Here is a 25,684-nt window from a genome sequence, read left to right as displayed (position 1 = left end):
GTAAGTTATTAATTTTTTTTTACGAAATTGGGTTTACTTAGGTCCCAAGTTGAACTAACCTAAGCCTTTTGAGCGTGTATACGTAAATACGTATACCACAAAAATTTTAAACTTGACTGAAATTTACATGGGAACGCAAAAAACAGCCGAAAACGGGTTACGAACTGTAGTTATGAAATTAAAACTTGCACGAAGCTATAAAGTTATGCGAAACTAACGTAACATGAAAAAGCGGTTTAAACATTTTTCATGGAAATTGTCGGGTAAGGGTCCGCTCATGCTTGAAAATATTATTTATCTACACGTAAATTACTACTATTCATTATAAAGAAGTCAAGTGTGTTTGTTCGAAGTATTACTTAATTTAAATGAACTGTTTTTATTATTTTTACAATATTGTTGAGTGACGCTCCTTAATTTTTAGGTATGTTTTGTTATGTGCCAACAAGTGTTGAGCATGTCTGTAATTGGTACATGTTACAGATAAGTACCTCTCTAACCTATCTTTTGTAAGTGTATTGTAACATGTACCTACTGTTGATGTGCCTTATATAAATAGATAAATAAATACAGTATTCTCCGTGAATCACATACAGAAGATTTACATACAACAAACTTACTTTAGTGTTAATTTCAGTTGTTATAATGATGTTACTTACAACATAGTTATAAAATATTGTATAATTTTATATAAAAATATAACAGTACCTACCAAGTCGGTATTCATATTGTAATTTAAAAAATGTTAAGTACCTACCTACCTAATAAAAATATTTATTGACAACCGCAAATATACTGTAAAATTTTATGCAAATAAATGATTTATTGAAATCCCACGGCTTCCACATTAATAAATTTCAATATAACCACACCCTTATTTAGTAGCACGCAAATGTAAATTCTCCTTTGTGCTACTGAATGGATATTTCACCTGTAATTTCGAAAATTGCTATGTCTTTTTACATAATATATGAGGAATGTTAATACGTTTTGTCAATTTATTATAGTGATTTTTGATACTGCCTACATATTGGATCTATTCTATTCTATTCTGAGAGGGGGCTAAGTTCCAGTACGTGGCTCTCTCGAGTGGAACCTTTGTACATATCCCCTTGATTTCAGCTCAGCCAGCTTAGCTCCCGAGTAAACTGGAGCAGAAAGCCTGGATGTTGTAATAGCTGAGATGTCATATGGATCGTTCAACTTTTTTTTTTAACAACAAAGTTTTAAACAGTAAGTAAGTACACAAAAGCGGGCCTATCGCCTAAAAGCAATTTCACCACCTTATAATCCCATAATTTTCAACATCACCTACATATACGAAACCAATAATTCAACAGTCAATTTCTGTGAATGCAATGGAAGGAAACTGTCAATAAACAACATTCCCATCCTCTCCAAGTGATTTCATACGAAATATTCTCCCGAGCTCTCTATTGACATGTCAATTTAAGGGAATATTAAAAATTTCATTGCTTTTTACCTTTAAATATTTTCCTATGGGGATTCCGAAAATAATTTTAACATAGTATATTATTTTTAATTAGATTTAAGGTGCTGAAACTGATTTACTTACGCTAGTTCATATAATTTTAAAGCGTTCGTATTCCCGTAAGATCGTAATTATTTAATGGAATTACTAGTTTGACTATACTATTGAAAATAAAAGTAACAAAATTCTTTAAATTCTTACCTAGAATTTAAAGAATTTTGTTACTTTTATTTTATTTTTACACAACAGTGTACCACCTAGCGCATGACAAATTACTTTGGTTATATCTGCCTACCGAAGTCCACGACACAGGCTTAGTCTAGTGTGGACTTCACTGAAATTCCATGCGAAATACCTAATGTCATCATTTAGTATGGACGACTTATACCTACCATCTTTTATGTAATGTTTCTCACTGTATAATATTTGTCTATGCTTACATGGTGTTAAATAAATTATTTTTGATTTTGATTTTGATTTGATTTTGACTCTGAAAATCATCATACTGTGACACAATATGTCCGATGGTGAATATAGTGATGTGATCCGAAGATGCGTATTTGTACCAAATAAAAGATTTTGGATGACAAGGGGGAGGACCAGGGCTACTCAAATCGCGCGCCAAAACGTTAGCGTCCCAAGCCGATTCTTGCGCAGCTTTACTGCGCAGACCGCGTCCCGCGCATCGCCTCTTCACCCGCGCGCACCCCCGCTCGCGCCGCCGGCCAGCGGAGCCCGCGCATTCAGTCCCGGCTAACTCGTTGACGGCTGCACCACGCTCGCTTGCGCCTTCGCGGTTATTAGTATTAAGCTATACAGTAGGTACCTCACTTGCATATATTTGTGTTTGTAGAACCTTTAAATACAGTGAAGTATTCCCTGAGATTGTGTTTTAGTTCTATCTACCACTCCCACGATAGGACCTCATAGGACCTCATAGGACTCTTCTCATAAATAGAGAATTATACACAATGCGAAATTTTATAATGATTAAGAGCTCCTCTGAGTAAATAGGTATAATTTCTTGACTATATTTATCCCTACTTCAAACAGACAGCTAAGTTAGCATAGAAGTTAAGTTAACATAGATTCAAAGAAGATAAAGGAGTCCTACTATTACTTTGAAAGTCTGTTTTAAAATTTAACGTCTGACGCGAGTTAGTCGCTGACTGTTCATGACAGCTCGCTTGATCCACAACTTTGCGTGTATTGCTGTGCCTCGTTCATGTTATTTCGATTTACTCTCTCGAGGAGTTTCTTTCGCCATTTCTTTCATCCTTTATGACGGGGCCTTTGTAAAATGGTGGTACATGACTATCGACAAATAATTGTAGAATTTTACGTTGATTAAACCATTTGAATTTGAGTACTTTCGAATATTTGTTGAGGTTATTGAACTCCCTTCTTCCGCTTTTAAGTACGTAAAATTACTGCAGTACAGAAAAAATATTACAAAATAATTTGGTTATGGCGTGGTTTCAGAAGGTACTCACTGCGCTAATCTGCCGGGCCCATCCTTTTACCACGGTGGCAAACCTTACAAGCTCTTGCATTTGTCACAGACGCAATAAATAGAAAACATTAGGGGTGACTTGAGCGGTGGTAGCTCAGTCGGGTAAGCGCCCGCTTCTCATGCAAGATATGCGGGTTCGAATCCCGGCGCTGACATGTACCAATGAGTTCTTTTAACTTAAGTACAATGTATAACATCGCTCTTACGGGAAAGGAAAACATCATGAGTGTCCTTTAAACCAACCAAAGGCGCTGCAGTAGCTGAGTGGACACCGTTTTGACGACGACAGCATATTAATTATTACCTATCACCAATTACTTATATATACATATATTTTTTTTCTCATTATTAGATTTATATACTTATATATATTTAGATTGATTAGATTAAGTACCTATATTTATATTTCATTGCATCTTTCTTTGTAAATTAATATTGCTGTCTAAGCCAAATAAAGTTTTTCTTTCTTTCTTTCTTTCTTTATAAGTAAACCTGCATATCTAGATTTAGCACATCTAGATATGTGAACCCACCAACCCGCAGTGTACCAGCGTGGTGGGAAATGGTCCAAGCTTAGGAAGGCAGTTTAGACTTTCAAAGCAAGAGAGAATGGATTTAATTTCACTGATGATTGGTGCAAGTCCCCTTAGAAGGAGAGCATTCAATTGTATAGTGACTTGAACATGTAAACACGTCATAAGATAAGTGAAATGCCCGTCTACGCCTGTTGTGCTCTCAACTTCAGTATTATCTTAAATCCATACACTTAATGGATTCCTTTAGCTAACAAAGAAAGCTTTCATCTCGGTTGTCATAACAATATAAAGCCTAGTCATAATTGTCTGTAACAAAATAATGTAGATTTAGAATGAAATATTAGGGAAAATTTAATTTTGAGTTAATAACTTGCCAATATTTTTTTAATATCTATGTTAAGAAAGCAATCTCTATATTGTTAACTAATTTACCTGGTATATTACATTATCAGATTATTTTATGAAAAAATAGAAAACAGACACTTAATTTTCAATATTAAATGCCTGTATCCGGGTAGCCCACGCGCCATATTAAGTTTTTATATTATCCTAGCGACTTATTTCTTTGTATTTATGGTACGAGAATCATCGTTCAGTATATCAGAACACGGGCTAGGGGGTCACTCTCTCGTGTAGGACAGGCCCAACCGCCCTAGAAAATGACACTCCCGCATTGGCCATATGGCATTATGAATTAGGACCAGCGCGCGGGTGTCATTTTCATTTCACAAAACGTTCTGACAAGCGTATCCTTCCTCTTGAAATCATTGTGTATACTCGTGAATTTCCAAAACTAGTAGAAAAGTTGCTCAGAATGACTCCCTGAGTTACTCCCTTTCGGTTTACCCTTTTTGCAACACCCTGTACATAATATATTTCTTCCAATTTTATGGGAAAATATGACCCACATTCTAGCATTTCTACTGAAATTCAAAATACAACAATGAGAAGGAACGGATTTTATATAAAATTATACATTTAATTAAGTATTGGTTATTAAGTAATTTCCGTCGCTTTATATTTCTGTTTGTAATATGAATTAATTTAATAAATAAATAAATAAAATAATAAATAATAAATAATAAATTTATTTATTTCAAAGCCAAAAACATAAGAAAAGGAACTTTAATAATAGTCAATTCTGTTTTGAAGACCGAAGTGATCGGTAATGGGGCGTTTTACATGGTTCAATTTTAAGGACGAGCCCTCACATTGCTGCATGTCCCTGAAAAATACACTCAAAAGCAATAAAAAAGTTCACTTACAAAATTTCCACACTAAATACACCCCAATGTTTTAAAACATTTATTTTAGGACTTGGTTAAAATATTTACATTTTTGATTGATAACATTCTAATGCTCTGTTACTGCCAGTTTCTATAACTCTATATATCCATAACATAACTGGTAGTTACTTTCATACGATTTTGACAGATTGTTACTATTTTGATTATGTCAAAATTGTATGAAAGTAACTACCAGTTATAGATAGATATAGTTATAGAAACTTGCTTAGTACCTACCTACTGCAATGTCAATGCTACTTTTTCATTGCTCGTTAGTGTATAAATATGTCCAAAACCGTGCAGGAGCAAGCACTGAGAATGATTTTGCTGATGACAGCTAGAAACCTAACCTAACTATGTAGGTTCTATCTAGAGCTAAGCTAGTATCTTCACGATAACATTTATTAGAATCTGGTTAAGCTCTTTGTCGTACGAAAATTGACTTCTCGGAGCTGTGAATAAACCTCTTAACAATAGAATATCGATGCAATATCCAGCTTTTGTTCGAAAATCGGGTACATTAATGTTAGACAAGAAGTTGTAGTGCTTAATCATCAAAAATGGTAAACTAAGACGAAAAGGCGTGACTCATGGGGGTCAATCTGAACAACTTTAATTGTACAACTTTTGGAAATCCATGGAACAAAAATGCTTCTCCAGAGCGGTGGTAGCTCAGTCGGGTAAGCGCCCGCTTCTGACGCAAGAGATGCGGGTTCGAATCCCGGCGCTGACATGTACCAATGAGTTCTTTTAACTTAAGTACAATGTATACCATCGGTCTTACGGTGAAGGAAAACATCGTGAGGAAATCTGCATATCTAGATTTAGCACATCTAGATATGTGAACCCATCAACCCACCAACCTGCAGTGGACCAGCGTAGTGGGAAATGGTCCAAGCTTAGGAAGGCAGTTTAGACCTTGGGGATATGCACAAAGGTTCCACTCGAGGGAGCCAGGTGCAGGTACTTGCACCCCCACAGAGAATAGAATAGAATAGAATGCTTCTCCATAATACCTAAAAACCTAAGTTCCTAATGGTTTCACACTTCAATCCCTTATAGCTCCACTGCTTCGTTTGCAAAGGCGACAGTTTAATTAAACATTTGATTACTACGCTAAGTACCAATTAGTTCGTACCACTGACTATTTTACCGCTTGTCTAGACGCTGTGTGTACAATAAATGGTATATATGTCGCAGGCATCTAGTTGAATCTCCTTTTTGGTTGAATCACTAGCGCATTCATTGGATGGCGCTATTCAATTGTATGACTAAAGGACAACTCGTCAAGTCGTTGATTGTAACGTTCGACGTCTTACTGAACGTCATTTAGCGAAGTCGTTGAATGGGATAGCCGACTTTGTAATGTCCGGTTAGGGTGAACATGACCGGACAAGAGTCAACAAAAATACTATGTTACAAACCTCTTATCTCACACATTAACTAAACATTAAAAATCAAAGTATGTTCATAATTATCCAGTTTCGCCTCAAGTTTTTCTTCGAAATTAGTCATACAACTTAATAGCGTCATTCAGAGAACGAGCTAGTGATTCAACCAAAAAGGAGATTCAACCAGATGCCTGCGACATATCTACAGTTTTGTCGAAAGACAATATTAAAAGTGACGAAAAATGGGCAAGAAACTATTTAAGTTAGCATCTTGTAAATGGGACTATAGCTTACTTTTACCTATGGCTTTAATTCTCCGTAACCCTTCTGCCTTTATCGGTTTGAATTAAAAGCATGCGGGCTAGGCAATCATAATTGTTTTGTGCAAACGATCCATTCGCTAGCAATAATAGAGAATGTCTATATCGTGGTTCAAATATCGTGACAAACACCAATAAATGCGTGACTAGTCGGTGTGCCCCGTGAATAAATAAAAAGAATACCACGCAGCGAGCGGTACAAATACCTCAGGAAGTATAATAAAGCTTTTTGTCAGCAATCACCCTACATTCCTGCCGTATAGTAAATTAAATATACAGTCAAGAGCATTGAAAAAGTCCCAGTGATAATAGCACCAAATTACTCATAGATGGAAAATACTAGCTTAATGACGCTATCGGCAATATTGAGGTACACTTAACAGCGCACCAGAATATTACCTACTAAAACCCAGCTATGGAAACCAGTACCGTTGCCAATCATAGAGATCATAGTCAGCCTAAAATCTTCCAATATTGGACATAGCAAGAGTGGAAGATTGTCTCCCAAGGACCACAACCAACAGTCATTCTGTTTTCTGTCTACCTCATAAATTTCAGTTACATCATCGTCAGTCCATAGGGATGTACAGGGTTTTTGGTTTGGTCACCTTCAGCTAACATACCACCACCGATCTATCTAATATCTGTCACCCGAGTCCGCGTTGTTCTATGGTCGATCCATAAAAAATACAACACGTTTGACAGGCGAGCGACGATGTTTACAGATTGTTAATTGCTAAGCTTCGGTGGTGGTAGCCCCACTTCTCGTCTATTTGAGTCGGTCGAATGGCGCACCAGTAACATACTATTTTTAGTAAAGTCCAAGCCACATGACTCCTGTTACTTTATGTCAGGATACGCTCCCGAGAGTGATACTCGAATTCGAAATCTTCTAAGTGGATTTTTACCCCTTCTGTACATTTGACTTCACTGAAAAACTTGCTTAAACAAATTCAATTACATTTCATGCTCCAGATAAAACTTTAAAATTCTCTGAACAAGATGTCATCTCACAAAGGAAAGAATAATGTCTACGCTCGGAGCCATTCCGCGAACCGATCAAAAACTTCCGCATGATTTTGAAGTTTTTTCATTACTCCATAGAAATAGTCAAATAAAACGGCGAGGCTGGTCGTCAATAACACTATCTCGTATTTTATTCCTCTTCGGTCCTAACTTATTTTTAAGGTACCGTCGTTAAAAGTTTAGAACCTCTGCTTTTACGATTGGAGAAATTGAAATTTTCCACAGGTAGCGCGGCGAGTGCGATATATTTTAAAAATGAGACAAGTATTGCGGAATAGCAACTCGGAACAGTCAGTAGACGAATGGCGATACGAAACATATGAAAGAAAATGGAACGGTCTCTAAGGAGCAGTAGGGTAACAACAATGCATGTTTAAAGAGAGATTCGGACAATAAAACAAAGTGTCCGTTTGAGCATTCGGTGCTTTTCCGGCGGGAGGGAATATTTTATGGGATAAAAGTTTGCAATGCAGATGGATTTATCAAAGATTCGTATAGTTTTACTACGGGCCAACAGCAGTATTATAAGTCGATATTCAAATAAAAATAGAAGACATCAGCTGTTATCGTAGCTTTTTCCCTTCCTGTAAAAGTATCTGAAAATATAGATGAGGTAGTAAGAGCAGATATTAACCTTAGCTACAAAAAATCATTCATAGATCGCTATCTATTTTATATTTAAAAACACACTTGGAATTATAATTATTGTGATACATAAGAATATAATTTATTTTGTTTCATAAATGGGAAATGGGATGAGAAAACAATATATCATAAGTATAATAGCTACACCCACATTACCAAAATCTTCTTGTACTGTTTCATTGTTAAATTATTATTATTTTAGCATTAAAGTAAATTTTTCAATTTATACGGATCTGTGTACAATATCTTGCTTTTTATCCGCTTGCAAGCTTTCAAAACTTATTAAAATTAATGCCTTCTTATCCTTTAAATTTAAATTTTAACTCTTTCATCAACAGCGACGCTTATTACAACGTGAAAATTGCAAAACCCCCGATACAAAGTAAGGGCGAGATTCCCCAAGGGGACCTTAAAAAACATGGCTACCCGAGCGCTACGAAGCTTATTACGAAATCACATGCATCATTTTTATTAAAAGAATAATTGAATGCCTGCCTGTCCCATTTTTACAAAATATATTGTCGCCCCACCGACGCTTAAAACTTATTGTATTGAAGTAAATAAAAGGATGTTAAGAAGACATATTCACGCTCGATAACTCACTTCGTCTTGTCCTTTTAGTTTATGTAGGCGGTAACGACTATTAGGTCTTAAAGTCTGGGGACTTGTGGCTATTTTCGGTTGCAGTCCGGTCAAGAAAACGACAGAATAAAAGACAATATAATGTGAACACAGCTTGCGAAGAGCGCTTGTGGAAGTCATAATATATTTAAGAGGTAGACGGCAGTATCTTAGCGGTAAAGTAGCCTTTTCTAAAAGAGTATTGCACGTATGAAAACTTTCTTTAAGAATTTGCAGTTTTAAAGAGTATAACAACATCTCGTGTACGAAATTAAATTGAAGTTAAATATTGTTCACAGGTAAACGAAATGGTGTTTGATGGCTTTATCGAGGAGTACCGCTCTGTCCTCGACCTTCCCGACAAATGGCGGTCGCCGGATCCCGGGTTCGATTCTTGGTTTCTTGGTTAAAAATGCCTTTAACCCTTTTAGAAAAAAAAAGTATATGTATTGATACATATAAAAATAGAAAGAAATGAGTTATTATTATACCAGATAGAACCGAGCGCAAATAGGCTAACTAATGTCAGAATGAAATACTTAAGTTATTATTTTTATCAGATATATGGGTCATTCTACCAAACATCGATTTTTATGTTCGCGTGAAATAACTCTTAAAATATAATACCTAGACGTTAATAATGTACTATCACAATCAAGCCGGGATCGTGTTCTATGTGTTCTCCATAAAATATAATGAAAATTTTCATTATTTATTGAAAAAACCATATCGACACTATGTGATTTGTCACGTCGTGTCGATTGTTCGCGAGCGTGGTAGCACGGTTTGAGCAGCTATAAAAAAATATTGTGTAGAGATAGGATTATATTTAACATAATAAAATAAATTACAATACTTTTACTTATTCATAGTTAAATATTATATTTTTCCAACAATTAATTAAAAAAATACAGACCATTCTACAACCGTTATAAAAAAATAGTCACAAATGTCGACGTTCATAAATCACGATTTTATGAAGGTAAATATTTTACTCTGTGAACATATTTTTTATTAATGGCAACTCTAAACCACACCTGTCATTGCCAAGTCTAAAATTTTCGTGGGGAATGAATAGTTTTTTTGTAATTCAAAATTCAATATACGTTCTACACCTGTGTCAAAGTTGACCTGTCACAAATGAGGAGGCTATAAAAAATAAATGGATCATTCAATTACAATTTTTGTTACTTGACTTAGTGAGTATGAGAGTACTTAGCACATTTTTAAAACATGCACAAGTTTAACATCATATTGAAGCTGATATGGCGTATTTTGTCGATGTTCTCACTAATGTCGATGTCACGCGTGATGAAAAATTGTTCGACAATTGTGATTTTGTTCGACACGAGGTGACAGATGCTTCTAGGACTTTGGTCAAATATCTATTAACTGTGTATTTTTTTTTCTATTGCTTATTGCATTCACTAATATAATTGTAAATATGTCAAAAGAGTTAACAGATGTATCAAACATGCGATGCAGGCGTTATTATATGTCTTGTCGACACTTGTGATTTTATTTGATCGACACAAGTGACTGTAGCTTGTAGTGTGTTGTGAAATTTCTGTTAAATTATACTATATAATGTACCGATCTTTTTACCTAGGTTTAGGGTTTTTACCAAAATAGGGGTAAAGACGAAGTTAAAGCACAAGAAATACACGGTTTAAGTAAAAAATATTAAAAATGAGTAAATTAATGCTAGAATAAGAAATTTGACAAAAACAATACAGTAATTATGGAAAATACTTTAAAAAAAATAAAGTTTTTAAAAAAAAGGAGGCACCAGGATTAATGCAGATTATTTTAGACAATTAAAGGTTTACGATTATCAAATCAAACTTATTACAAAATGTGCTAAGGAAAAGACAAGGATGAAAAAAGCGATTCTGAGATTATTGATCTAAATAAAAATAAAATATTTGGAATAATAGTCCCAAATAATGTATTATTTTCATTTAATATGATTCCGATGACCTTGATTCATATTTATTTTGTGGTCACCTAATAAAACCTAAATTTCCACCATCAAAAAATTTCGACATTTGTGAAGACACTTTTGTCGAAATTTTTAATATATTTTTTAAACTTTTTTCAATATATAATTTCAATAGACAAAAACATATTATGGTTTATATGTAATGAGAATAATATTATAGAATAAAGTTGAGAACCTTAAATGATTATATTATGATAAAAAACATGGATTGTATCACCCATGTCGACTTCATAGTCACTCGTGTCTATTTAATAAAACAAAAAGTTCATATTTTTTCCTAAAATAATTCTACTATATCTCTGATTTTTTTATTTAATGTTCCCATCATTATGTAAAAGTTAAAAATCTACTTCAATATGCGTAAAAGTTGATTTTATTTTTATTTATTTTTTTAATCCGTACGGTAGAATTACCCTTATAGAACCGACTTCAAATAGGTTAACAAATGTCCAGTATTCAAGCGTACAGTCCGGTATTTTCGAGTCCTGGCAAATTATAAATATAACTGAAGGTGAAAATACCTATTAGGTACCTAAGATACTTTACAAGAAGAGGCTTTCTGATGTCACGGAAATATGAGTATTTCTAGGTAAGTAATAATATTTCGACGTAGGTATTTCGGCAACATTTCTCAACGCAAACCCGTCTCCCCTTAACCATTTCTACCGAGTAATCATGGCCTACGGAGCTGATATTTACGATTGGCAGGTCTGACTCGTATTTCTTCAGTGCGATACCATTTTGCAGCTAGTGACTGTGAAATGTTAGATGTCGACGCAAATTAAGAGGTGGTTCCGCTTTGATACACTGCCACTGGTGCCGTCTTTTATACAGGGTGTTGAGATGATTAACATTTAATAAAACATTATACCTATATCAGTATCATTCCACGGAAGTCCTTTTAAAGGCAAAGCAAAGCTCGGGCAACAGCTATTTTTCTTGTTAATTTATAATAAATAATTAATTTTAATAAATGATGTACATGTTCACTCTTTAGAAACGTCTCGATTTGATAGTCCTACAAATGAACAGACAATGGTATGACAGTCACAATAAGTGTACAAAGCCATAACAAAAAACTATTTAAGTAGTCTAACAAAGTAACCTACCCTATCTTTCTGCCCTGATCATTTCGCGAACGCTAGCACAGGCGTTAACCTAAATTACTTGGCTTGTGAAATATCATCTGAAATGTCTTTCATTTCATCCTGCCCTCTATTTTCAGGCTGTAGCGGCCTGAAACTTCCTTCGTCTCATTAGTGAGAGCGTAGCCGACAAAATTACAAGATACGATTTCTAGAATATATAGGTACTAAATTATTTGCTTATAGGTTACTACGTGGCTGTGCAACATCAAAGAGTGGACCGGTGTAAAAACCGTGGAAGAATTATTTAAAACAGCCAGGAATAGAGAGCGCTGCAAAGAGCTGACTGCCAACCTTCAATGATGGAAAGGCACTATAAGAAGAAGATAGGTTACTAGCTGTTCCCGCGAGCTTCGCTTCGCCTTAAAAAGTTTTCCCGTGGGAATTCCGGGATAAAAAGGAGCCTATGTTCTTTCTCAGGGTCTAGACTAAATGTATACCAAATTTCATTCAAATCCGTTTAGTAGTTTTTGCGTGAAAGAGTAACAGACAGACACAGTGACTTTCGCATTTATAATATTATATATTAAATATTATATATAGTTAAGATAGTTATTATTTCTAAATACACTAGCGAGCAATGAAGTTCCACCTGCCATTGACGTTCTTTATGTACTGGAGCTTTTTAACATACCAAGTTCCTATTTTTTACTAGATTTCTTACTTATAATTATTTAAGATTATAAATTACTGTTCCGTTAAAATCGGTACCTGCGGCAAGTTATATATAAATCAATTTGACTTCAGTCAAATGGAGTACTTAATTTTTTGCAGACAGATAAAGACAACTTTCTTATTTCAAAAGGTTTGTTTTAAAAAACATACATTTAATAGCCTTTTTAATAAGATATTTATGTTGAACATTCTTCTTTACTCTGTTCCCTCAAAGAGATACAAACAAACTTGTTTTCAAACTCTGGCAATACTTTCCTCTGGAGGTTGTTAAAAAACTTTATCCAAGGCCTATCTATTTAAACTTTAATAACTTACAAGTAAATTCTATTCAAAAAGAGATATTTTTTAGCTTAAAATATTTCCATTCAAAATGTACAAAACCTAGAGATTTTTACAAGTATTTTGTATTTAACCATTGTACACTGTACAGTAGATACATAATTAAAAATTTAGATTTAGAAGTTTGAGATAAGTGCTATTAGGTTCTTCAGTGGAAATCATTGACTGATGATGATGCGTTGTTACCGATATATACAGGGTGTTGCAAAATGGGTATTATACCAAGAATAAACCTATATTTGCAGCATGTTATATCTAAGCCCGAAAATGAAATCAGAATTTTGAAATTGAAAATTAAATCAGAATTTTGAAATTTTCGCTTAAATACCTATATTTACATGCTGCATATGTAGGTTTCGGTTTAGTATACCCTTTTTGCAACACCCTGTATGGTACTGGTCGTCAAGTCCTTACCCACGCAGCCTGAAATGAATCCCGGTGCGAATTGTGCGCCATGATTTAGCGGACCAGCCACCTTCAAATTCCCCATAAAACATATCAATACTTTCAGTTTTATACAGGGTGTTGCAAAACGCGAAAAAAAAAAACATTTTCCATAGAAACTTTGTTGGTCACGTGACTTTAACTATGGAAAAAACATAATTTTTTTTCGCGAATTTCCAAATTCTGATTTCAGTTTCGGGCTTAGATATAACATGCTGCACATGTAGGTTTCGGCTTAGTATACCCTTTTTGCAACACCTTGTAGAGTGATTGAAGGATATTTGCCATACCAGATTCCTACATTACCATACAGCTATGCGTCGGCGCTCGTGAGCAAAAACTGCTAGGAGTATCAGGTTAATTTAAGCGAAGCCACAACCTCCAGCCTTACCATCAAACTGAAATATGCCGAACCGACTAACGTGTAGTCAAACCAATGACAAAAGAATAAAGAGAGGACCTGGCATAAAAATCGGTATTTAAAAATATATCGTCGTTTCTTTTTAACTTATTAGTGTTATCGTACGTAAAAAAGGACAACAGTAGTTTTGTCTTTGCCTAAAATTACAACATTGCGACCGGTCGCCATGTTTATTGACATCCAAACACAAGGTATTTCAGCTGTCAAACAATTTGTTTGTTTACATTTTTCAAGAAAACCGCCGCCATTTTAATTGAAACCAAAGTTTAGGTAAGCGCATTTTTTTCGTGGATATGCCATGTCCTCTCTTTATTCCTTTGTCATTGAGTCAAACACACTAAACCCGTAGTAAATTCGATGACATTATCGACAAGTCACTATGTCCGACATTGCAAGTTGCATACGTCGTGTCCAAAACAGCATGCAGAATTTCCGGCCATGCTAAGCTTATAAACCGACGTGTACAGCTTATGTAGGTTGTGATATGTACCTATGTGCGTATGTCCGGCCCATATCACACGGCTCAGAGGGTTACTCTATATGACGAAAAACTAGGCTGAAACTAGCTAGGTAGTTTCAGAGCGTTACTGCGCGAGCTACGACTCTGTCTCGTTGTATTAAACGTGCCGATTGTTTGACAGCTCTCGTTCGTTCGTTTTTAGTCAGTATAGAGTAACCCTCCAGCTTAGCCATGATCCTCCTAGCCTGACGTACTCAGCCACCAATAGGAGTGGACGGTAGAACGCAGAACGTTATTAAAATTTAATCTGTGAGAGTACATAGGCTTTGATTTTGTAAAACGTACAACGTTATTTAAGCTGTGGAGACTAGGTTTGAATATTTTAAATTGTATTTATACGCTTTTAATAACGTGGCAATAAATTTGTTATATAGGAAATACAAATATGTAGGTATAACATAAATGTTTGTGCGACTTGAAAGAACTAAGATTTTAGAAAGTATTTTTATGGTCATGTAAACCATGTAAACATGTTTGTTAGGGCATGCAATACCGCAATACCGGTATTCGTAATACCGGTATTAGGGACAAAATTCACGCTTTTTTCAATACCGGTATTGAAAGTTAATACCGGTATTGAAGTAATACCGGAATCGGACTTTTTTAGGCTATAATAAAGCGATTAAGATATAGTATTCCTATGTACTGTGAAAGCGCACTTGTTTCCAACCGTTTGATGCAGTTTTCGGCCGTTTGATATCTACTGTTGACCATGCGTAAACGGACACTGGATGTAAAAATATTTTTTTTTGTAAAATTTAAACTCTAATACTCAATTATGGTAAAAATCTATTACAAAAAACTGAATTTCATTGCTTTTTCTCGTTTTATTTTGACCTATACGACCTTTAATCACAATATATGCCATTTATTACAAGGAAATCTAATACCGGTATTAATACCGGGATCCCGGTATTGAGTTGCAATACCGGAACTCAATACCGGTATTGAAAATAGTTCCGGTATTGCATGCCCTAATGTTTGTCCATTGAGTGAATGCGTTTTTGACGTTCCCTTATGTCTGGCAAGTAAAGTTGGTTTTCCTTTGCAGTCATCAAATGTCTATGGGTTTTCGAATGTCAAAAACGAATTATCTCAATGGACAAAGTACACTCATGAGCAATAAAAAAGTTCCACTCACAAAATGCCGACACCAAACAAACCGAATTTTTTCAAACATTTAATTTAAAATTTGAACAAAATACCTATTACCGTTTAGTTGGTAATATCCTAACCCTCTGTTAAATGTACTTCAATGTTGGAAAAGTCGTCACTAAGCCAGCCTTTTCCGTTTAGGAGTAATTTTGTGTTTTTCTGAGTGGAACCTTTTCATTGCCCGTGAGTGTATAAGTTACATGATAACGGTTATTCCGTTGATCGTAACATTATCAAGTTATGTACGTGATTTTAAAGTTATTCAATTGATACGTTTTGACTTTATCCCAGACATAGGCTTGCGCGGAAGCCGAGCCAGTGTATTTGGCAGTGCAGGCCGTTACATAGAGGAAATAATATGCGCAGACATTGTGCGTACAATATTATGTAGTAGTAAATTGAATTTTGGCTTGAATTATTGTTTCAGATGATTTAATACGGAATGTTGGGAGAGATGCTTGTCATCTCAGGATTTCAAGTTTTATTGTTGTATTGTATAGACACATTATTTATTTGCTTACAAAATATATGGGCCTCTTGTTGACTGATCATAAAAGTGATTCTCTGAGAAATTCATCGTATGCTGTCTCATAAATGTCAATATCAATACCTTGAAATACCCTATGTGTAACGAAAGACGGTAAAAAATCCAGTTGAAAGTTAATATGGGATCAATTTAATCATGTTACATGTCATTGATCCATTCTTTGAAAAGTATCTGTTACCTACTTAAAACTTCCAAAAATTTGTTATGACTAGATTTCTCTAAATTTTTTAGATTTCTTATGATCTATCCCCACCAATTATAATAATTTTAGTAAGTATTTTCTATTCCAAATGGAGATAAAAAAAAAAATTATTGTAAGAATCTTTAATCAAAATATCCTTCCACCCTAAGGTTGTCTTGAAAAAATCGCTTTAAGCGATAAGACCGCCATTTTTGTACATAGTTTATAGTATTTAAGTTATGTAAGTTTCTTTTATGTGTGTGTGTACAAATAAAGAATATTCTATCTATCTATCTATAAGAATCTTCCCTCGAAACAATAGAAGTCAGAAATTAACTCAAACAAAGAAAAGCGTTGGTGTTTTCCGTTATCGGCTAACCTAATTACGTAATACAGTTAGCAACTACACCGATACAAACGAATTGAAAGATAAATGACTCAAGCTAATTGAGTGTGGCGAAACTTTATTGATCCTGCTTTTGGGTTCTGTAGTACAATTAATGAATCCTTGTATCTAAAAATATTGATCAACCGGCATAAATATTATAACGTTCACACCGTGGGAAATCCGGGATAAAAACTAGTACTTACTATCAGTTTAATGAAATTCTCTTCAGTAGTATTTACGTGAAAGAGTAACAAACATTATGTATGTTGTTGTACAAAATTTTGCCTTAATAATATTAGTAGAATACCAATTGAAATATCGTGACATTCACAAAAGCTCTATTGATTTAGTAATATTTGTGTCATCTATCTCACAGTGGATATGAAAGTTAATACTTGTTTGTTGTTCACTCGTCAATGTAAGTTGCAACTAGGAAGAACTCATTTATATAGTTGACTTATTAGTTATTACCTTGTACAATGTTTTCCTTTAACGTAAGAAGTACGTATAATGCTGTTTATATAGTAGATCCTAAAAATCTTATTATTTGTCATAAATATCGTTTATTTTTTGAGCAGCTGAGGTACAACCGCTCTGTCGGTCTGTTAAAACGGTAGACTAAATATAGTAAGTACTGGATTAGAACCACTTACAGTCTAGAGCTTTCATAAAAACCTATAGTAAAAACTAAACCCGAGTTTAAATCAGAACTATCTTCAGTCTTCGTTTTCTGGGTAAAATATGTTGACTTTCACATAAAATTTCAACACAACATTTACATGCGTATTCGTCACACTTATTATACCGAGGCTGAACCGAAGGCGGCCTATATTAGGGTGTATTATGTCAACATTTAGCCGTGTGAATGATCGGCCTCGCATGCTTGGCCGCCATATGCATGCCGCCGCGTTTTAAGGGTGAAAACGATAAGTTAGACATGCGATAGCTCAAGGCTGAACGGGAGCTACTAGGTATATTTCATACCGCGTAAAATAAAGAAAGAAATGAAATATGTGTAACCGTAGAGATATTAACTTGGTATCGTCAGGATATGATAGGTTGATAGGCCCGTTTTGACAGCTTCACGTAATTATTATATTGCATTTATCTTTGATTTACTAGAACAAATACATCCAAAAGACAAAATCCTCAAGCATAATTTATTAGTTAACAATTGAAAGAAAAAATAGTTAGGTATCAACTCAAAGTTAAGATTTTGTATGATTTTGATTCCCAACTTATGATTGATTATATTTTGTAGCTGTCAAAACGGGCTAACTAGGTATATTGTGAGGTTTTCGAATTATTATAATATTAAGATTTTCTCTAGATGTCACATAAATATGGATTTATTTTAATTTTATTAGCGCATCGGTCACAGTGGTGATATCATATTATACACATTCAGATTAGTTCTAAGCTCTTATCTTACCGCCTTATTCATAGAAAAGATACAGGACGTTTTAACTAATAAACTGTTTTGTCCCTCTCTGTCAAATAACAAATTGTTCATGGTCGGAGAGGGACAAAACAGTTTATTAGTTAAAACGTCGTGTAACTTGTCTATGAATAAGGGGGTCTGACTATATAAAAGCGCTTATATGCACCCGTAACTGGCGATGAGCGTGGACATGAAATCAAAACGTTCCAACTCAGAATCAGATTCTGAGTTGGAAGCTGTACTTATTATTACGAGTATTACATTACAACGCTGACTGCTGTGGTAATGGTCCGGAATCGTGAGTATAATACTCAACATATTCTGAAATATAATTTGTGGTTGACATTCATACATTGTGAATGCGTCATGGTTGCTGTACACTGTTTGACAGAAATCCTCTGTGGCAATGAACTATTGTAAAGGACTTTATTTAACATCGACGTGTACACTAATAATAATGCATATAAATAAGCGAGAAGTAGCTGTTGCCTGCGACCTCCGTTATAACTGAAAAAAAATCTGTGGGAATCCAGATATTAAAAGTAGCCTAGTCTAGGGTGTAATTCAGCGTATCAGCTTCTCACATACCAAATTTCATCAAACATAAATTGGGGTAATTTGGCGTCGGCATTTTGTGGGTGGAACTTTTTCATTGCTCACGAGCGTATTATTAAAATCTAAACTACGTTCGTGTCTGGTTACAATCAATAGCTTTTCCATCACAATACAAGACACATACAATCTTACATCGCAATATCCTGATCGCATGGCTGAACGTAATAAAAGAATATCTTCTACCAACATCTTCGACACTGCTGTCAATTTACTTTACAAAGGGAGACGACCTGAGGGTGCAGTGGTTAGTAACTGACTATTGTGCGGCGTTCAATCCCAGCCGGGAAAATTAACAAAAAAAATTAACCTGTGGGGATCAATAAATAGATCTTCTAGAATAATATTGAGGTTCCTACATTAAAGATTCATTTTAGAATGTGGTAAAATTTGGTATGTTTTTTTCTGCTTGCCACCATTAAACATGACTATAATACCGGGTGACTAGGCTTTCAATATTCCGTTTCCGTCTGGCTGACTACACTGCCGTTTCCAAGTACAGCTATCAATAGGTAGGTATGGGCTGCGGCCTTATTTACCAAACCTCTGTGCAATGTGGCTAATTCAAGTGCAATGAAATATCACATTTGAGCTATCAAAGCCTATATGATTTTGACCCCTCGACAAAAAAGAGGGGTGTTTAAAGTTGAACGTGTCTGTGTATCTGTCTGTGGTAGCGTAGCTAACAAACGGCTGAACCGGTTTTTTATGTCTTTTTTGGGTCATACATAGGTAATGTTACCCCAAATTAATGTTCTGAATGTTATGCGACTTTTGGTTTTGATAATCGCAGTGTTTAACGTTGGGTAGGTTATAGCAATTTGATTGCATTTTACAAGCACATTTCAATCTGATTGTGATTATAGACGCAAAACACACGTAAAACGTATACCTCCACTGTTTTTTCGTTCACCGGTGAACGAGAAGTTTTCCTGCTCTTTCCTAGTTTACGTGTCCCGTTTCATACAGTAAAGTCGGGCGGAGTGACGGGCTTTTAGCTTGCTTGTGTTTATTTTAATGGCCGTTGTACATTTTTTAAAACAATACGTTTTATAACATTTATACACGTACAGCGCCAGTTAAAAGTCATGGTCCAAACTAAAAACCAAAAAAGGGTCATAACGGACCTAATTACAACATTACAAACAATGAATTCTTCTCCACCATGGCCAGGCTGTATAAAGCCTACAAAATAAATTATACAGAGTGTTTCGCACATGGACCGATACACATTATTTGGAGGTAGATGAGGTCATGAGTAAGTATTATTTTATTCTTTTAGACTTATTATGTCCAATCCTCCAAAGTTGTAGAGTTTTTTTCGATCATTACCCGAAATTTCATCTTAAATGAGTTACAACTTTTGAATTTTTTGAAAACCAGAGAATTCTGTTGTGAAAATAAAATAAATGGAGGAGAATTGAGGTGGAAATTGTAATCTTACCGTGTAGGGTTTCCACTCTGCCCTTACGGAAGGGCAATTTAAGGGTCACGTGACACCTAATCATCCTGGCCCCGTCACGTTTCTGCCCTGACTAGTGTTGTACTAGTGTTGAGAGATTTAACGATATCGATAGACTGTCTTACTCTTAATATTGTTTAATTTTATCGCACAAATGCAAGTTAACATAACGTTTAATTTTGAAAATTAACCCGACTAAAACACAGGTCATATTTTAGGCAGCCCTAGATTTAGCTAACTTATTGACCTACATGTCCTGCGTCCAATAGTATTTAACGGGGTTTACATAAATTTCATAGGTCAGCCGAAAGGTGTTTGCCTATGCAGCAGGCTTCCTAATAAATAAATGTCATTAAAGTTTTCCGGATTTTCCCGAAATTATCGGAGTTTTTCCCTGAATTATTAATGTATTTCATATACTATAAAAATCTATCGATATCAGAAATTTTTGGCAACACTTCTGATAGCCAATTAATGGTACTTTTATGAACATTACGTGCACTTGCCCCGCGGCGTCGGCGGGTAGACCTTACAACTGCTATTCTTAGAACAGGAAAAGTTACAGTATTTCTCTCTTACGAATGGCACCGTATGCTCTATTTTTAATTAATATGAAATAAAATGGTATTTCCAAGGGATGCACTCTTAATAAATAAATAAATAAAATAAATAGTCATTTATTTCAGGCTAGACACCCATATTACACATTATATAAACACAAACGTACTTACACAAATAAATTAAATTGTAGTATTACAATTATTATCAGTTTAAACAAACATATACCTATTACATAGGTAAGGTCATTTTTATTTTTTGTGTTATATTAATGTACGGTCAGTTGCATAAGTAGCTATAAACTTTTGTACCTTGTAAAACTGACTTCATAACAAACCGTAGATGTTTGAATAGGCAGTTTGTGAGTTTGACAAAAATTAAATTACCACTAATTTATGAAATAATAATGTAACATACGAGAATATATAATATTTACCTTGACATTCAAGCTGCTACGGCTATTCCATCTGAAACAAAAATAATTATGTTTTAGAAACATGACATACCTATGTTTAAATCATAAACCAAAAGGTGAATGTGTAGGAGTCAGTAAACTGCTGTCTAAATGTCAAATGATTCGTGTGCCTTCTTCGCAATTAAAATAATAGTAGGTACGTCTAAATACTAAATGAGACCTTTGTTTAAAATTACATGCTGTATAAAATGACCCTATATTGGTTTAATTATTAATGGTTTCACCATCCGTTAAAAGAGATTATTTTTGTGTAAAACATTTTTATTATTTTGATTTTGTACAAAGTGTTAGAGCCAATACTATTGTGAACAAAAAAATGCAATCATCTTAAAACTGATCTGTTTATGTATCATCATCATCACGACCCATTACGTCCCCACTGCTGGGGCACGGGTCTCCTTCCAATGAAGGAAGGGTTTAGGCCTAGTCCACCACGCTGGCCAAGTGCGGGTTGGTGGACCCCAACACAAGCAAGCTTGTGCTGAGAGAGTTGTCGGGTAAGTGGGCAACCCGACTGTCAGATGTTTTCAAGCCGCCCGAAGGCCTCTGACTAGGCTTAACGACTGCTGCCGAAGCAGCAACCGGGACCCACGGCTTAACGTGCCGTCCGAAGCACGGAAGCGTCCAGAAAAGCACCACTTGAAATTGGTCACCCATCCAATGGCTGACCGTGTCAGTTGTTGCTTAACCTCAGCGATCAGTTACGATCAATGAGGCCCGCTCGACTACGGACGCTTCTGTTTATGTATAATAGGTAGGTACCTACTTATAATTTGAACGAAGTTAAAAAAAGTAATAGTACCTAACATGTAAGTTTCCTGCTTTCAGGCTTACATTACTTTTGTTTCCTAACACCCTGTATAAAACTCAAGTCGTTCTTCAGAACAACACGTCTTATCTCAGGTTGGCAAGGGAAGCACTAAGATATTATTCAGTATATGTATAGTATGAAAGTGCGATGAATTAAGCTCCCTCGTCCAAACTGCAAGGAAGTTTGTACATGAATTTTGCAGAAAACTTAACCGCACAAAAGTTTCCTGCAACATGTGTAGAACCTAAACAGTGTAACGTTCTCTCTATTCTATTCTATTCTCTGTGGGGATGTAAGTACCTGCACCGGGCTCTCTCGAATGGAATCTTTGTGCATATACCCAAGATCTAAACTGCCTTCCTAAGCTTGGATCATTTTCCCACCACGCTGGTCCACTGCGGGTTGGTGGGTTCACATATCTAGATGTGCTAAATCTAGATATGCAGGTTTCCTCACGATGTATTCCTTCACCGTAAGAGCGATCTTATACATTGTAAGTACTTAAGTTAAAAGAACTCGTTGGTACTTGTCAGCGCGGGATTCGAACCCGCATCTCTTGCGTGAGAAGTGGGCGTTTACCCGACTGAGCTACCACCGTTCCTAGTGTAACGTGTTTTGTGAATGTTATAAAGGTAAGGGTCCACCTATCGGTATGGAATGTATCGCATTAAACCGATTATCATAAATGTATCTAGAAATATAATTATAAAGAAACAAAAAACCCGACTGCACGCTAAAAAGATGAAAACAAGCCCCAATGTTAATGGAAAGTATCGCAGGCGGGGACCAGCAGAGGGTTCACCATTTAGCTGAATGTGACTTAGATAGACGGTGTACCTTGTGAGGCGGTCAAGTTGGTCCCCGCCTGCGATACTTTCCATTAACATTGGGGCTTGTTTTCATCTTTTTAGCGTGCAGTCGGGTTTTTTGTTTGTTTATAATTATTTTTTTTATTTGCAACTTTTTAGTTGTTTTTATTTTATGAAATTTTATGTTAGTAGTCGAATTTTAGTTCTTTTACATTTTTTATTTCAATAATTTTGGTGTTGTGATTTAAATACCTACAATATGCATATTTTTGTAATGTGCTAATCAAGCCCTTTCATTTGATACCCCACACGGCATAGTTGGAAAAATATTATTTTTTCAATCATCACTTTATTTCCTCTAGAGGGCGCTTTATACATTTTAATAAAACGTCACATAGATGGTTATACCATCGCGCAATTAATACGCTTCTAACGATACCTCATACATCAAAATCTATCAAGCCGTTTAGGCTACAGGAGGGAACAAAGAAACAGACATACATACATACATACATACAAACATACAATCGAAAAACATTACCCTCATCCTTCGGCAGTTGGGTAAAAAGCGTCGGCAACGCCGATGAAGTGGACTTGTGTGAATTTCTATACTAAATGCGATACGTTCGTTGGGTACGATCATACGATGCCTAAAGGAGGACGCTTACCTTAATTGAACGTACGTAATCCTACAGGGAAGGGAAATATCTGCCACGATAGCTTCGCTACTAGTATGGTTTTTGCAATTTACGAAAACGAAAAACTCTTCTGCTGTCGTCTGCACACATTATCTGTCAAAAGTTTCATGATAGTTTCCGCTAGAGGCGCACTTTGTATGCGAGAAAACGTAAAATTTATATTATTTTATTATAGTTTTTGACAAGAGCGACCGGATGGCGCAGCGGTTAAAAACGCTGACTCTTGTGCCGAAGGTACCGGGTTCAACACAGATATTTGTTCTCGGGTCTTAGATGTGCCCGTAAAATGGCAATAGGCCCGCCCCCTATTACATTGGGACTAAAATAAACACTGGCGAAAAGTGGGTGCAGCAATGCACCTCTGCCTACCCCGCAAGGGAGTACATTAGTACAAGGTGTAAGTGTTTATAAGTTTTCGACAAACCGCCAAACCTGTACTAAACGCACTGAAGAAGGTTACTTACTGAAGCAGTTTCACCTCGGTGCGTTGCCCGAAGAGTTTTAGGGTACCGCATGGTGCAGTGGTCAAACGCTCCGAAACTCTTTAGGAGCTGTGGCCGGGACACTTTATACAAGTCCAGCAGTTCCGAATTACTTTGTCAGAGTCACTCATTTTATGCCGCATGAAAGTTTGCGCTGGATATTTTCGCTCAGATTTTAAAATAGTCACTGTGTGTACGGAAGACGTGAAGAGAGCTTGGTGTTTTTATAGACTGAATTTAGTGAGTTTTCTGGACTATCCTAACTAATATTAGAAATGCGAAAGTAACTGTGTCTGTCTGTCTGTTACTCTTTCACGCCAAAACTACTGAACGGATTTGAATGAAATTTGGTATACATATGGTCTAGACCCTGAGAAAGAACATAGGCTACTTTTCACCCCGGAGTTCTCACGGAAAAACTTTTTAGGGCAAAGCGAAGCTCGCGGGAACAGCTAGTATTTTATATTTTACTGCTATTTAATCTAACTGCAATATGAAATTCGTCATTCTTAATTATTAAATATCAACTTTTAGTAAGTTTTTCTTAATATTTAGTACTGACCTTATATTTTATACGTAATGTGATGGTCTTGTTAATTGTAAATTAAATTTATCCAAGTTATTTTATAATATACCTATTTGCAGTTTAATATATCCAAGTAGCTACTTTAATCCCTCTGCCAAATTAAGCTCACAATTCATTTACTTACACCTACCATATACCTACAACTTTAATACTCCACCATTTATTGGTCTACGCGTTTTTCATTATTTCAGATACTACTGAACCCTCCACACACTCGAGAAAAGATGCAAAAGTTTGCAAGACACGTAGACTTGAGAGTGATATATCATGTCGGTAAATGTACCCACGGGATGAAAGCAGGCGAAACATCGAATATCGGAAGTAGTACTTTTTTGCATGGATTTGGTGCGGAATTAATGTGATGCTGATTTTTTGAAGTAGCCAGGATTTAGGTAATGTAAATATATATTTTTTTCTAAATCAAAATAAGTGTTTTATAAGTATCTACTTCTACCACTTTCAACTCGTGAAGTGGAGAAATAAATAAAACAAAGTAGGTATTTATGGTATCAAGCGTTTAAGCCCAATAGTATAAGTGGTCAATCTGCATTGGTGGTGGGGACTGACTTTGTAAAAGGTGGAATTTTCTGTGTGAATTTCCATACGATTCAGTGTGATTCTATCTCACAAAAAATACAGCTATAGAGTCAGCTCACTGGTAAAGTGGAGGTGGAGTCGATGCTTTACAGGTAACGACTGAAAACAAACAATCTATTTTAAGTATACTTTTGGTTCTATCTTAGGTACTTCATTTCTACATCCACTTGCCAACACGTATACCACTCATAAAATTCCCCCCTCTGTAATAGCATCTTGCACTACCGTTGATATTTTCCAGCACGGGACCTTCGGACATAATACATACTCGTACCTACTCAGTCACGTAGTGGTGAGTGATGTATCACGTCGTTAATGTATCCTCTGGAGGGTTACTCTACACTGACGAAAAACAAACCAAAGAGATCCCAGAGGTACTATTATTACAACGGCATCGAGTCGTGGCTCTGAAACTTCGTTTTTCGCCACATAGAGTGACCCCCTGGACAGCGTGCGACGTCGAACGCCTTTGTCCGAAAGGAGACGCCATTTTGAAATCTCGTTGT

The 25,684-nt window shown here is 35.6% G+C and overlaps 2 protein-coding genes across 2 annotated transcripts in view; both read right to left on the bottom strand.

The window, feature by feature from the left end:
• LOC105385731 overlaps window positions 1-25,684 on the bottom strand; it is a 201,768-nt gene that overhangs the window by 94,307 nt on the left and 81,777 nt on the right. The window contains exon 2 of the mRNA XM_038120319.2: window positions 21,157-21,187. The gene's annotated coding sequence lies outside the window, so the exon portion shown is untranslated. The remainder of the gene's footprint in view (window positions 1-21,156; window positions 21,188-25,684) is intronic.
• LOC125489518 overlaps window positions 1-25,684 on the bottom strand; it is a 71,956-nt gene that overhangs the window by 31,349 nt on the left and 14,923 nt on the right. The window lies entirely within an intron of this gene.

The sequence above is a fragment of the Plutella xylostella genome, chromosome 14 (assembly GCF_932276165.1).
Source record: "Plutella xylostella chromosome 14, ilPluXylo3.1, whole genome shotgun sequence".
NCBI lineage: Eukaryota > Metazoa > Arthropoda > Insecta > Lepidoptera > Plutellidae > Plutella > Plutella xylostella.
The sequence above is the reverse complement of the archived record's forward strand: the minus strand, read 5'-3'. Positions and strand labels throughout refer to the sequence as shown.